We start from the raw sequence: 12,741 nt of genomic DNA, 5'->3' as shown, positions 1-12,741 counted from the left end.
CATTACGCAGTGAACATGTGCTAGGTCCACAAATCAGCTTCTTTTTGTAGCTGCTCATCCATTTGGCAGAAGGTTTTGTACACCTCACAGCTGAATTTGAAATGTTTTTTTTAATTCTCTGGATAGTATATATTTTCTGCTTGCAAACTGCAAAAGAATCATATATTAGATGCGTTTTGTCAGAGTATTTTCATTTTCAATTCCACTGACAAGATAGTATTGCAAAAATCATGTGTATTTGCGACTTTGCTTGCAAGTTGTACATGAAATGCAATAAAGAGTTATTATATTAAACAAAGGAAAATATCGCCTCCTATCTTCACATTCATTCCAGATAGGGAAGCAACTACTCTGGCAGTGATGAGTAAAAGCACCAGGTGGTGGCGTCGCAGGCTGTCCTGGGATATTGCCCCATTAAGTTTAATTTTGTTTCCACTAAATCCACAATAACACCTGAGCTATATTAAGAACCAATGTCTTTTTGATGTCCATAATTAATTTCAATGGGCAGATAGTAGGTGTACTTTGAATGTTTACCTTCAGCAAGGCACTATCCTACAAGAGCACAGATCATTGAATTGTGGGTTCTTTGCATTTCTCTGACCTTTGTTTGCAGGGATCCAGGCATCTCACCGTACTGGATAAATTTTAAATTTATCCTTCTCTCTAGGAATACCTAATAACAACTCAATGAAAAGAAAAGACCTACATGTTGAAAGTCTGAGACAAATAAACAAAATGATAGAAATATATAAAATAGATTAGCTTTCTTTTGAATAAGAAAAAAATCAGACTACGATTTGCTGAAGAGATATTTTGGCATTATCCATTCGGATATTAGCTGACTTTTAGGTTAGATTCCCTACAGTATGGAAACAGGCCCTTCGGCCCAAACAGTCCACACCGACCCTCCGAAGAGCAACCCCACCCAGACTGGATCCCAGGTTCGATCCAGCCTTGGGTGACTGTCTGTGTGGAGTTTGCACATTCTCCCCGCTATGCATTTCTGAATTTTACTTTAACCCAAAAAGTTTGCTTTTCTCTTTCAAAGGCTAAATTATTATGTAGATATCCAAAATGTGGAGTAATGAGCCAGGACAATACTTACAATTATATCTATGTGATCATGTGTGATGCTGACAAAGCAAAGTGGTACATAGTCCCTCCGTTAATCAAATTCGTACAGCTGATCATTACTAATTCATTTACAAGAATTCTGTGAACCAATTTCACAACTGTTACTCCTAATTTATTTATTACTTCTTACACATTTTACAGCCTAGATGTATTTGATATTCTCTCTTGCATAATCTAAACTATAATATTTGATATAATTTATCAACTTGATAGCAACGCCAATTGGAGTTAAATGTGATTTGTTTGAGAATTGGTTTTATCTGTGCATCTCTTTAGACATACTAAAGGTTTGTCTTTTACTGCAAGTCTTTGGAACTGGTATCTGTCATCACTACATTATCACACATTGATTTTTAATGTGCCATAGAGCTTAAAGCCAGAAAGTTATGCTGTTTAATATTATTGGGCAAAATCTTCATGTATTCATGTCAAATTCCGCTGTTTGATCCTTTGATGATGTGGAAGTGCTGGTGATGGATTGGGGTAGCCAAATTCAGAAGTCACACAATACCAAGTGTTTTTTTCTTTTTTTTCTTTATTCACTCACAGGATGTAGACATCGCTGGCTAGGCCAGCATTTATAGCTCATCCCTAATTACCCAGGGGGCAGTTAAGAGTCAACCACATTGCTGTGGGTCTGGAGTCACGTGTACACCAGACCAGGTAAGGATGGCACATCTCCTTCCCTTAAGGACATTAGTGAACCAGATGGGTTTTTCCGACAATCAATTCAGAGTCGTCATGAGACTCTTAATTCCAAATCTTATATTGAATTCAAATTCAACAATCTGCTATGGTAGGATCTAGACCTGGGTCCCTGGAACATTATCTGGCTCTCTGGATTAATAGTCCAGATACATAATACCACTAGGCCTTTGCCTCCCTGCTCTTTCACCTGATGAAGGGGCTACCCTCCAAAAGCTTGTGATTTCAAATAAACGTGTTAGACTATAACCTGGTGTCATGTGACTTCTGACTTGATCCTTTGATAAAGGTTTTAGCCTGTTAAAGTGAATGGTTAATGACTATGTTAGAATTATACACAGAAGAAATTGATATAGTAGTGAGAAACATTTATACCATAACATGTTATAGTGCATTTCCAGTTTAAGAATTGCATACTTAAATTGAATCTATCTTTCTTCCCCCTTCACTTTACCTACTGAGCTTGATGAGTATATTGCTTGGTTATGTACTTTCTAACAGTAACATAGCTCACAGCACATATAAAGACAAAATACTTTGTAAGAACAGAAATATTGTATTGCACAACATACAAACATTTTAATCTGCATCTAAAAACCTGTCCCCATAAGTTTTCACTATCTGAAGTCAATTGCCATTAGTATATGGCTGAATTCATCTGCCGGTGAAGTATTTTATCACAGAACATAGAACAATACAGCGCAGTACAGGCCCATTGGCCCTTGATGTTGCACCATCCTGTGAAACCAATCTGAAGCCCATCTAACCTACACTATTTCATTTTCATCCATATGACTACCCAATGACCATTTAAATACCCTTAAAGTTGGCAAGTCTACTAGTGTTGCAGCCAGTGCATTATGTACCCTTACTACTCTCTGAGTAAAGGAACTAGCTCTGACATCTGTCCTACATCTATCACTCCTCAATTTAAAACTATGCCCACTTGTGCTAACCATTGCCATTTGAGGAAAAAGGCACCCTATCTAACTGTCCACCCTATCTAACCCTCTGATTATCTTATATGTCTCAATTATGACACCTCTCAGCCTTCTTCTCTCCTAGGAAAACAGCCTCAAGTCCCAAAGCCTTTCCTCGTAAGACCTTCCTTCCATACCAGGCAAAATCCTAGTAAGACTCCTCTGAACCCTTTCCAAAGCTTCCACATCCTTCCTATAATGCAGTCTCAAAGCATGTGAGTGAAATGACAGGAATTCTTCCTACAATAGTAATAATTGGCTTCCTTTTTTAAACTTTTTTAACAAATATATCTTCTTCTAAAGTGACTGAAACTTGCAAGACAATGTGAGAGAGACCCATCTGCAAAATTTTACACTAAACAACTTTTTTATTCGCTCACATGGTGAGGGAGTTTCTGGTTGCACTGGATACAACAGAATGGCTTACTGAATTGTTTCAGGCGATGTTCCTGCTATCAATATGAAGTCACGTTTAGGTAAGGACACTGGACAAAGATGAAGCTAGTATCCGCAGTTTTCTAAAAATAAGCATATTTATTTAATCAAGTATGAATTGAAATTCTTCAAGACAGGATTTAAACTCGTGTCACCCAATATGGTCCTTATGCTATTGTACCCAGATATAACCAGAACTTCCTCATCAGTATTACAATTTCATATGTGAATATTATTTATCACCCTGATTCTTGTCATTTGATTCAAATGCTTTGAGACCTGAGTAGCAAGGATCATGATCTGAGTAATGGTGCTTCAGCAACAGTTAAAACACGAAGGACATAAATTGGTATAATTTGTAAGCTTATTACATAAACATAAAGTAACAACAAAAGAAGGAAAGCCAAAGCCTGTAAGACAAACTTGTAGTTCAGAGAACTTTGTAAATCACTCTTGTGGTTCCTGGCATTCTCTAAGCCACACGACTGTCATCCTGCCTCGTAACTCCCTGAAACATCTATTATTCTATACATAGCAAACCCTGTGGGTGTCCAGACCAACATGGAAATTGCTTCAAGAATTCCATCAGCATAAATTTCCAAAGGATCACACTAACAAAACAGTGGCATAGTCAATACTTCATTTAAATAGAGATGTCACCCTGGAGCCAAATGTTCCATGTAATGATAATTTCAGCCCACATCTTCATTTAACTATATAAATAGCTAGACATTGCTTCTTTAAACAGCTCAGTGATGAGCCAGCTTGTTCAATAAAATTATTTCATAAATGGCACAGGATGGGAAAGCATTTAGATGGGAATGGAAGTTTAAAAGGTCACACTAGTCAGCAGTGGAGGGCCGAAAGCTGAAACTAATTGATTCAGAAAGTCAGACCTCATATTTACATTTACATTTTTTGGAAGAGCTTAGAGTAGTTTGCATTAAATGACTTTAGAAGATTGAAAATAAGAAAAAGGCTACTTTGCCACCCAATTCACCTTGTTTTTCAGAATCCTGTAGAGTTTCACTTGGGACCAGTGTGCTTGGTCAGTGCCTTAGTCCTCTCCGGCCAAAAATGTGCTTAGCCAGCTCCCTGGGCATTGACACTGATCTGGATTACTCTGGAAGTGAAGGTCAGGCATTTATAGAGTCATAGAATCAAACAACATGGAAACAGTCCCTTCAGTCCAACTTGTTCATGTCAACCACGTTCCCAAACTAAACTAGCCCCATTTGCCTGTGTTTTGCCCATATCCCTCTAAAGTTTTCCTATTCATGTACCTATTCAAATGTCTTTTAAATGTTGTAACTGTACCTGCATTTACCACGTCCTCTGGCAGTTCATTTCACACATGAAAAATCCTCTGTGTGAAAATGTTGCCCATCAGGTTCCTTTTAAATCTTTCTTCTCTCACCTTAAAAATATGTGCCCTAGTTTTGAACTCCCCTACCGTAGTGAAAAGATCTTTGCTATTCACCTTACTTATGCCCCTAATGATTTTATAAACTTCTACAAGGTTAAACCTCAATCTCCTACACTCCAGTGGAAAAATGTCCCAGTCTATTTAGCCTATTTTTATAACTCAAACCCTTCAGCCCTTATGATGATTCAGTTGGAACCCTCACTTCCTGATATATTTGAAAGTACCATTTGGAAAGGAGTTCATGATGCTTGGAGGAAATGCTGGTCTGATGGGTTGGACCTGCTTCACCACTTACATACAAATCCATTGATCACATATAGAATGAGTAACTGACTTCTGTGACTCCCTGCACTCCTTTGTCACTAACATTCCTGCCTTGGTACAAGTCCTACATCCCCCTACGGGGAACAATTGCGATGGAGGATCTGGAATGGCAAAGACTTGAAGAATTACCCTTCCAACACTAAATCCTTCTGAGAGTTATGAAGTTTGTTGGCTTATTTCACCACACCCCCCCCTGCCCTCACCACCCTCGATTTTACTGTTCCCTGAATCTGTGCTAAACCTTGCACTTTATTACTTGCACAGCAGGCAATCTAATGAACAGCAGAATTAATAATCCTGACAATTAACTGTGAACTGCAATTAGGAGCTAGTTAAACAGCTGAAAAAGCACCAGGGAGCCAAGGACAGCTGTCAACTGAGTTGTATTCCTGAAGACAGGAGAATTTCAGGCAGAGGATTAGCAAGAGGGAACAGCGAGGGAAAGGACGAACAAACAGTACGGACTTCACACTCTTCCTCTTCAAATATGAAGATGGGAAACTGTAGGGTCAAGAGAGATCAGAGAAAAAGATACAGAATGTAAAGAAATTGAGGAGAGAAGTTTTCCAACAAAGTCAACAAATCAAATTCGCAAAAGAAATCTGAGATATATAGACAGATAGATGAGACAAAGATGCATTTATATGTTGCTTTTCACAACCTAAAGACATCCCTACACACTTCATAGCTAATAAAATACCCTGTGAAGTGTAAAATCACTGCTGTAATGTTGAAATACTGCTGCCGATTTGCACACAGCAAGATCCCATAAGCTCCAATGTGACAATGACCAGGTAATCTGTTTTGGTGGCATTGGTTGAGGTGTAAATGCTGGCCAGGAGAGCAGGAAGAACTGCCCTTCTGTTTTTATTGAGAAATAATATCTTGGGATCTTTGACAGGTTAGGCCTTGGTTTAAGGCTGCTTACTTTCTAATCCTTTCATTGTCGGAAGATACTAGGCAGTAAAATGAGATCTTTTGGTTGTTGCTCTGGTATAATAATAGCACTGGAGAACAGCAATGCTTTGCTATAACAGGGAAAATTAGCATGTGTGGTTTAGTTATGTGGCAAGCTGTGTATACAGCAGCACATTTTACAAGAGTTTCGCACAAGGAATGTGCATCTTCAATTTAATAGTAGTCAGAGGACCCATGAAGCTGAACAGCTGTGTGATTGCTCTGCGGATATTCACTATTGTTGTATATCCCTTCTTCCAGAATAAAATACCCTTTAAATATTAGGAATAGATTCATGCAAGAGATGACCTGAAACAAATTAGGCCTTTGTCATTGCAACCCTGGAAATCATAGGCCAGTATTTAGCTCAGAATTATGTTGGAGCAGGACATCTTGCAGCGAGCACCATAAATTGGAATTTTCCTCAACCCTTTGACTGCTATTATTGCTATGCAATGAATTGCTGGAATTGTGAGCTGCTAATTGTAGTGATTGTAATGAGGTTAGCCAGGTGGACCTCATGGAATATGAGTTCCCTGATTGGTGCTGTTAATCTGGTTATTAGGAGCCCAACTCTCCCTGAGGCACCAGAAACTAAAACCTTTCAAGAGTTGTCAGATTTAGTTAAAGACTGTTATGACCACAAACCTCCTCTGATTCTGAGATGCTATTGGTTTCACTCGGCAATTTGAAAATCTGTTTCGGGATTTTTGATGAGGTTAAGATGACTGGCAGAGACATATGACTTTGGTTTAGCTCTTCACGAGATGCTGAGAGACAGTTTAGTATGTGGGATTAATAATGTAAAATCATGTAACAATGCAAAAGCGCCTATTAGCTGAAGACCAACTGAACTTCAAAGAGGCACTACAACTGGCTTTATCAATGGAAATTGCAGCAAGTGGAGCATGAGTTACAGGGTATTTCAATGGACACTCTCGCCAGTCCGACTGAGCTTGGGGAACACCACCTGAGTGAAGGCAATTGTGTAGCCTCACTCAGGACATTTCTTGAACAGAGGGATTCTAGATTAGCCTACAGAAAAACACCAAAACAAAATTAAGCCTCAGGCAAATAGCTAAAATATTTTTCAGGATCTGGGCTGACAAGCGAGTGCAGTAGCTGCCGGTGTGCGGACTTGAGACAGCAAAAGTGTTCCACAGACCTAAATGGAATAAGAGAGTTCAAAGGCTGGTGTCCGAGAGAGTGCATGCCCTAGAAAGTTAATCTTCATCTGGTTTGGAACAATCAAATTGTTAACAACATTCAAATCAGAACCAATCAAAATAAACCTCTGGTTAAAAGATCATCTGGTTCTAATGGAGGTTAATACTGGTGTGGCCGTTTCAGTGATTGCCCAACCAGTCCTTAACAAAATTCACTCTGTACTCCAACCATTAAGTTTGCCCAAGGCCTCAGCTAGAGAACTTATTCCTGGAAACCTTCACAGATTAAGGGGACAAGTATGTTTCCGGTCTCTTATGAGAAGCAGCTGGTTCGGTGACCACTGACTATAGTAAAAGGCTTGAACCTAAGCTTGATTGAGAAAGATTCAGCAGGATTGGCTTTCAGTTAGAAAATGGCTACCTAATTGAAATCCTAATTGAATACCTGGACGTTTTTCAGGACTGTCTAGGGACTATCAAAGGAGCGAAGACCACCTTGCATGTTGACCAGGAAGCAGTTACGTGATTCTGCAAGGCACACTCAGTTTCATTTGCCTATCGGTAAAAGTAGAGTAGACATCAGAAAGCTGGAAGGGAATGTTTGAAGGGAATTACTTCTGGATTGTACATTTTGATACTTAGGCTCTAACTTGGTTCCTGGCTTGGGAATGCAGAGATGGGAGTTTTTCTGAATCCACAAGTGTGACCTGTGACAGAAATCCAACTTTTACCTCAGGATGGCAGGGTTAGTTGGGAGGCAGGCTGGACAACCCCAGAATGAGAGCAGAGGCTGCAGGCTCTTGGTGAAGGCTACACCAAGAGCCTGCTGCAGATCACTGGCACTGTCCGGACGATTGGTACACAGATGAATGAATCCAAACACAGTACCCAAACCCTTGCACCACACACACACGCCGCATCCATGATCCCTAGCGCCCTCTAACAATTCCCATGGCCCCGATACCCTCCATGTCAGCCTATGACCCTCTGCTCACCACTCATTGCCCCTTATGCCCCCTTTGCAAACCTACCCACCCCATTTATTTGCATGGCTCTTGATGTAACCAATGCTACACAATCATATTGCACTGAATCCTCATGGTATCTCATGCCACCATGCCAATCTATGTCTCCTATTCAACTCTATGTTCCTTCATGGCCACATGCCAATAGAGCTATCTCATGCCAACTCAAGCTCCTAAATGCCAGTCTTCACCCTTCACATTTGATGCTATCTTACCTAGTATCCTGCACATGTAGACCTCACCAGCCAGGATGTCATAAAGTTGTGTGTTTATTGATTATATCACTTAAAAGAAGGATATAAAAATTCAATCTATTGAATTACCTTTAACTAATCATAGCAGATTAATCTGATTTATAAGCTCTGGGATCTGACTACTAAACTATTCACTTTACCAGCACTCTAATATGAAAATGATAGGTTGGGAAGTCAGTGATCCAGCACAAAACTAATATTGGCTTATGTCAACAGGTACATTGAAATAGTTAGCAATGATTTGTTTTCAAACTCTACTCATTTTCGATACTTCTTTGACATCTCACCAACTTTAAAATATCTTTGGATGAGCTCTTGAAGTGTCATAACATTCAAGGCTATGGGCCTGGTCAGAAAAACGGGACTAGTGTAAGGTAGTCATAAATGTTTGCCAGTACAGACTTGATGGGCCAAAGGGACTCTCTTCTGCTGTATGATTCTATGATTCTTTTACTGTTTACAGTTCTTTGACAGTTTGAGAGTTCCAATTTAATTTTGCACTTTTTCGGTGAATTCATCTATACTGGTAACAATCCCACCTTCCTTCAAAAGGTATCTTACCTCTCTAAGGGCACCTTAACACCCCCAAAGGTATTCCAGGATCATAACAAATGGATACCTTACTCCTTCAAATGGGTACCCTGGCTATACAAACAAATCCACAAAGTTCAGATCTTCTCTTAGTAGGCGTCAAATACACACTTCATGTCCCATGCTACAGGCAAGTCAAAGCACCACCTCAGTAGAGGCAGTTGGTCACTTAAATGGTCAGCTACCTCTGTGAAACATGTGTGCACAAAATCTGGCTTGCTCCACTCCCTACCCTTTCAAAATGGCAGTGCCCTGTTCAAGACAATATTTCCAACTTTTGGCTACTTCCACCATTTCACACTCTATCTGGCGAACATCTGGATCTTTGTTTCTTCCGGCCCCTTTAGGGTTGGGGGAGGTTCCTCTCATCAGAGGCAGCATCACCACACTGATTATTGCCAAACACTCATCAAACAATTGATAAGAATAAAGGTGAGTGCCAAAAATGTGAGGGCTGCAACTGAAGTTTATAACATCTCATTTATCACTATATAATTTTGTAAATGAACAGGAATATTAAGATAATATATATGATTAGATTAGATTAGATTACTTACAGTGTGGAAACAGGCCCTTCAGCCCAAAAAATCCACACCGACCCTCTGAAGAACAACCCACCCAGACTCACTCCCCTAGATTTACCCCTTCACCTAACACTACGGGCAATTTAGCATGGCCAATTCAGCTAACCTGCACATTTTTGGACTGCACATATCTCACGGCATGTGCAATGTAATAGCACTGGAATATGGTATGTTTTCCATTCAAGTGCCCATTAAAACAGCAATCATAATCCTAGCTATATGAATGCATTTCTTAGTGTCATCATGAAATGAAGCCCATTTCCCTGAACAGCACGTGATAAACAGGCAGAGCAGTAGGCTTGTGAACACATTGGCTATTACTGCTGAATTATCAATAGCCCAGCCATTGCAGCCAAGGCTGATGGAAATTGTCAAATTGCTAGTGACAGAACAGAAAGATGTACTTTTGGCTACTCGTAAGCCTTACTATGAATTGGTAATGATCAGACTTATTTCACACTATCTGATTCTCTACTTTAACACAGAAGTGAGGTATTCTCATTCTTTGTACATCCAACTCCAATGTTTCTTACTTCTAATAATGGAGTAACCCACGAATATTTCATGTTCAAATCAATTCAGTTTTCGGAATAGCTTTATTCAGCAAGATTATTTATCTGGGATAGCACAGCAGATAAACTGGGAGAATATTGGAGAGGGGAACAGTTAGTATGCATAATCCATTCTGTCGTTACTCAATACAACTGACCTATCAAATGTCAAAATGCTGACTGACTGTATAAACAGAATATCATACACTTAACCAAATTTATAATGCTACAGTGAAATCTATGGAGTAAAAAGTTTGTACAGAACAAGGTAAAGAAGAAAGCTAAAATTAGCAGTGGTGTGAAAAATAATTTTATGAATTGAGATTCTATAGGGTGAAGCAACTGTCTGGATCGCATGCTAGAGCAGTTAATATAGTGTGAATAAACAGTTGAACGGACCTTAGTTTCCAGCAACTCACATTCTCCAAGGCAGCACACACAAAGACAGATGGTGACAACAGCTGACAGACACAGCAGCCAGGCAGAGCAGCAGGAGAGACTTTGAGGACAATCCTAGTGGCAGGCAAGAGCAGCAAGACAAACCCTAAAAAACAGGCCCAGTGAACGGGGAAAAGCAACCAACAACACAGCGGCTGACAACGAAACAATGTGGGAAAGAAGCTAGAATGAAAGTAAGCTCTGAGGAACAAAATAAGCCATAAGATCCTATCACTAACTGCATCTTTTGAGAATGTGGAAGGCCCCACAGAAAATTGAAAACTAGCAGAACTGGCACAAGTCATCCACTTGATATAACAATGCTTCAGGCTTGACAGCAAAATCACACAAGGACCAGGTGAGCATGCTACTCTGTGCAAGTTACAATATTGCAGATGAGTTTTTAGCAAAACAGAAGTTAAATAAGGAGACAGATCTTTGCAATGAGGTTGTCAAACTTTCAATACATACTTCAATACTTGCTGCAATATAATCATCATCAAAACAAGATTTTGAGAGACGGTAAAAGCCAGAAGATGACATGGGTTCATTTATCAATGACTGACATCATTTTGTGGACAACTGTGACTACAGGTCAAGAAATAGTGACTTGATTAGGTATTGGAAGGAATCCTTTCGGGTTTCCTACAGTGCACAGAAGTCTTAAACCAAAGTGGTGTAGTTAACAAGGCAAACTGAGTTCAGGGCAGGAAACAGAATTTTCACTAAAACGTGATGGAGAAGTGTTGTCAAACAAAATTGTTAAAGACAACATAATATGTCGAGCAAATAACCAAAAATGTATTAAAGCTGAAACCAGGGAACTACAAAATAAAGCGGTGGATGTCACCACGGAGTGTTCTCACAGTTGGCTGCATTGACACCAGATTGTTCTGCCAAAAATGTGGAATCCTACCCTTGTACAAATGCAGACCATGTAACTCAGTCTGTTACAGTAAAACGATTTTAACTTTGAAGTGGGGAAAAGTAAAAAGAACAGCTTGCAGGACACTGAAGAGCACAGCAACATTCATATTCCTTGAGGAAATGAAACAATGAAGATGGAAGTATTGGAGTGCCTATAAAGAAGCAAATGGGTCCCAAATAAACTTTTATCTTGACACTAGGGCAAGTGCCTGAATCACTGAATCAAGAAACTCTTTAGCTTTCCATAATTTGATATCTGGTTGAAGGAAGGGCATGACTGGCAACTAAATGTTCTGGGATATAGATACTGCAGGCAGGACAGGGAGGGAAGTAAGAGGGGGCGAGGAGTTGCATTGCTGGTCAGGGATGATATCACGGCTGTGCTAAAGGAGGACACTATGGAGGGCTGAATAGTGAGGCATTATGGGTGGAGCTGAGAAATAAGAAGGGTGCAGTTACATTGTTGGGCTGCACTACAGGCCTTCCAACAGTGAGTGTGAGGTAGAAGAACAAATAGGTAAATAGATTATTGAAAGATGTAGAGGCAACAGGATCGTGGTGATGGGAAATTTTAACTTTCCAACATTGAACTGGGATACACTTAGTGTCAGAGGTATGGATGGAACAGAATTTGTAAGGAGTATCCAGGAAAGTTTTCTAGAGCAGAATGTCAATAGTCCAACTAGGGAAAGGGCCATATTGGACCTGGTGTTGGGGAATACACCAGGCCAGGTGGTAGAAGTTGAAGTGGGGGATTTCTTTGAGAATAGTGACCACAATTCTGTAAGCTTTAGAATACTCGTAGACAAAGATGAGACTGGTCCTAAGGGAAGAGTACTAACCTGGGCCAAGGCCAATTATATTAAAATTCGGCAGGAGGTGGGAAATGTGGATTGTGGGCAGCTATTTGAAGGAAAGTCCACATTTGATGTGTGGGAGGCTTTCAAAGCTAGGTTGAGGATAGTGCAGGATAGGCATGTCCCTTTGAAAACAAGTGTTAGGAAAGGCAAGATTCGTGAACTGTGGATGACAGGAGAAATTATGCAACTAGCCAAGAGGAAAAGGGAAGTGAACATAAGGTCTAGGCAGATAAGAACAGAACAGGCCCTGGAGGAATATCGGGAAAGTAGGACCAATCTTAAATGAGGAATCAAGCAGGTGAGAGACGAAATAGCTGGGGCCCTGATGGGTATCATTGTAGCATCCTTAAACACAGGTGAAGTGCCGGAGGACTGGAAAGT

The sequence above is a fragment of the Chiloscyllium plagiosum genome, chromosome 15 (genome assembly GCF_004010195.1).
Source record: "Chiloscyllium plagiosum isolate BGI_BamShark_2017 chromosome 15, ASM401019v2, whole genome shotgun sequence".
In the NCBI taxonomy this organism is placed as follows: Eukaryota; Metazoa; Chordata; class Chondrichthyes; order Orectolobiformes; family Hemiscylliidae; genus Chiloscyllium; species Chiloscyllium plagiosum.
This window is presented reverse-complemented; position numbering follows the sequence as displayed.